This window comes from Gastrolobium bilobum, unplaced genomic scaffold, assembly GCF_033153095.1.
Source record: "Gastrolobium bilobum isolate Gb01-03AN ecotype WA unplaced genomic scaffold, APGP_CSIRO_Gbil_v1 utg53782, whole genome shotgun sequence".
NCBI lineage: Eukaryota > Viridiplantae > Streptophyta > Magnoliopsida > Fabales > Fabaceae > Gastrolobium > Gastrolobium bilobum.
Genome location: NW_026899356.1, coordinates 31664 through 35059, shown reverse-complemented (window position 1 = coordinate 35059; position 3396 = coordinate 31664). Strand labels below are relative to the sequence as shown.

The 3396-nt window shown below is 38.7% G+C and overlaps 1 non-coding gene across 1 annotated transcript; it reads left to right on the top strand.

Moving 5' to 3' along the window:
* Window positions 1–229: 229 nt before the first annotated feature.
* On the top strand, window positions 230–336 carry LOC133289813 (small nucleolar RNA R71). Its single transcript, XR_009748535.1, has one exon. It is a non-coding gene; the product is annotated as a small nucleolar RNA R71 (small nucleolar RNA).
* The last annotated feature ends 3060 nt before the right edge of the window (window positions 337–3396 follow it).

Here is a 3396-nt window from a genome sequence, read left to right as displayed (position 1 = left end):
CTCATGTAATTTATTCAATATCAATATACAAAAACTTCTTTTCAATATCCTCACTGGGCTCACTTTGTCTATTGGCCATTGGAGACATCTTTCAGCAGTCCCTTCTATGATTTCGTACCTTGATTCAAGTGTTTCTGTAAAGAAATATCCTCCTGCAGCAAAATCTACGTGAGATTGAGAAGTATGGTCAAGTCCCTTATAGAAAGATTGTAACACTCCCCAACTCTCTACCCCATGGGTTGGACATTTTCTTATGATGTCCTTATATCTCTCCCATGCTTCATAGAGATTTTCTCCATAAAACATTCTGAAGTTAGAGATTTCAGCTCTAACATCAGCTTGTCGAGACATTGGGAAAAACCTCTCTATGAACTTGTTAGAGAGTTCTTCCCATGTGTGGATTGATCCAGGTGTGAGAGTTTTCATCCATGTTTTAGCTTTTAAGCCCAAGGAGTGAGGGAACAACCTCATTCTCATGCTCTCCTCTGTTACACCCTCAGCTTTAAAATTATCACAAATATCTTGGAATGTTGTGAGGTGTGTGTAAGGATCATCTGCAGGGAGTCCATTGAAGAACCCTGCTTCCCTAATCATGTGGAACATGATTGGTTTTAGTTCAAAATTTGGTGCTACAGGGGGAAGGATTACTCCCCTATCTGGTCTGTTCCTGAAAGGAGCAGCCAAAGTTTTGAAGTTCTGTTCAGGGGGAACCTCTTCATTGCTATTATTATGATCAGCCATGTTTTCAGGAAATTCTTCCCTGAGGTTCCTTCTTCTCCTATAGTGTACGTTCTGGCTCAGGATCAAAGAGAAACTCAGGTACTTTAATGGAGTGGTCAGAGTCTGTTTCAAACTCTTCACTCATAAACCAATAGCACAGGGTATATATATGCACAGCAGATTCAGTGATAAAGAAAAAAATAAAAATTAAAAGTAAAGTCAGATATGTGTTAGAAAACAATAATAAGAACAACAATTAGTGTTTCTATCCCCGGCAACAGCGCCAAAAACATGTTGGGTGATTTGCTGATGGTGGAAAAATATAAGTTCTGAGAGGGGACGTTCCTCTGTTCTTGCAGAACACAAATTCGTCCCTTAGTTCCAACCCAAGTGCGCAAGTGAACGCATCAAGTAATAAAGGGAGTATTAATGCCCAAATTATCGTTCCCACGAGGATAGAGTGTTAATTATTGTTTTATCATTGTTTATAAAGAATAAAAATAAGAAGAAAAGTTAGTAAATGAACTGTCTGGTCAAACGTTCCCTACTGTCTTGACAACGTTCCTCAGGAACAGTAGGTTCATTCTGATGGCAAACAGTTGCTCGTTACTTTATGTATGTTATCCTTCCTGTTTAGAAGAAGATGAGATAATAATCATTGGAGTTTTTATAAGTACTAAATAAAATAAAATAACAACTACTAAAACAGAAATAACTATAATCAAGAGACAACAGGGTGGTGGTTAAAATAGTTTAACAGAAGGAACAGATTCACTGCTCCACTCTAAAAAAGGCTGTTTTCTCTGCTCAAGACTTAGCACCTTTTGGCTTTGTTCCAGTTTCTTTGCCTGCCAACTCTGATTCCTCAGCTCATTGTCTAGATGGCTCACAAGTTTCTATATTCCTATGGCTCCCTTGACTCCAACAGGTACTTAGTTCATAACCTTAAAATGGACGAGTTGGCCCCTTATTCCTAAGGTGGCCAGTAGCATTTTTGCCATGACATCTACCTTCCCCCAATGGCTAAGCTTTCTGAAATCCCTCCCTTATGGAAGTTCCTTTCTCAATATGTACCCAATTTCTATTGGCGCACAATGAATATAGCTTACTTAGCCAAAGAAATACAAAAAGCTTCGGTCAAGAGTTTTGAAAACAGTTCTTTAAGAGTTTCACAGTTTACCTGTTCCACAGATAGTTCAGCTCATGGCTGATAGTGTAAACATAATTATTCTCAACTGAGATCACATAGACACGAGATTCAGTCAAGAGATAACGATTGGAACGAAGAGAAAAACACTTATATTAATTTAAAAGACAGTTTACAAAAAGAAACAGAAAATGGAGAAAGATGGGTATTTGCTCGTGAGGAGTCTTGATGGTTGTTTACAGAGAAGAGAAAAGGGGTTGTCACTTAACTACAGTTACAACTTAAAATTAAACTAAGTTACTAACTACTACTAAGTGATCTCTTCCTTTCGGACTGCAAACCCTCCAGGATTCCATGATGTTTTTGTGTGAGGGTGGTCCTATTTATAGTTGGAAGAGGAGTGGCAAGACTGTAATTACTTTGGAGCTAGTTGTTTGAATGAGGGGACGGGACTGTGGAAGCAGAGTATGAAGCTTGCATGAATTGCTGGATGGAATAGGATTTAGTGATGATTAGCCATTGTTTGCCGACCTTCCCATGCTTTGCTTTCATTTTCAGCCAATGAGAACTCTTGATTTTCTGCTCTTCACGTTTCCAGCTGCTCAGTTGGTGCACCGCCTTGCTTTTTAGAAGTCTCTAACTCTAAGTTACCTGCAAAAAGCACAGAAGCATTAAATGAATGGGGCAGGTGCATTAAATGTTTCTCAGTCTGTTCCCCTTCTAATATATTTTAAAGGAATATGTTACCATCTGTTCCCCCACTGTGTTTTTGTCACAAATGTGTAAAACAAGTAATTTTCATGCTGAAGTTGCTCATCAGATGAGGGAACGTATGGTATTTTGCCATCAAAATGGGCTTAGATAGGAACAAATTTACGTCCCATCAAACACCCCAAAACTAAACTGTTGGTTGTCCTCAAACAACTCAGAAATATTGTTTTTGTCTGCCCAATTTAAAAGAATAGCATAACAGAAAGGAACTTAAGCCAATGAGCAACCATGAACTTTTCAGAAAATGAACTACTCTCCATAGTAAACAGTAAGAGGATTCTGTCCCCAGATAAGAGAAGGTTGTTGATCTTTTGTCTCACTGTCACTCATAGGTTGGTGTTTGCTCCGTCCATTCCTGGATGTGATTCTTCGAAACTTGCCTTTCTGCTGCGTTCCTATGAAGTATAGTTGTCTTTCGTTCCAAGGATTCTTTGATGGGTAAGTGTATGGAAATGTGGAAGAAGTGGTGGTCTGATTTGTGGGATCAAGGAATGTTTACCTTTTGTGCCTTTGAACTTGGACTTTTTTTGTTTTGATCCTTGACAACAGAATTCATCTGTCTTCAGCAGTACTTACAGCATTAAGGAAAGCTGAGAAGTTTCATTGTGGTTACACCTCAGGAACGCTCTCAGAAGTAGGTGTTTGGCATTTTTTCGTTCCTTACCAGTTTGAGTTCACACAGATCAGCTTCTTTAAAAAATCTGAGGATTAAATTCCGTGCATTGTTTCTATTTTCAAGTACTCAGAGAAAGAACAAG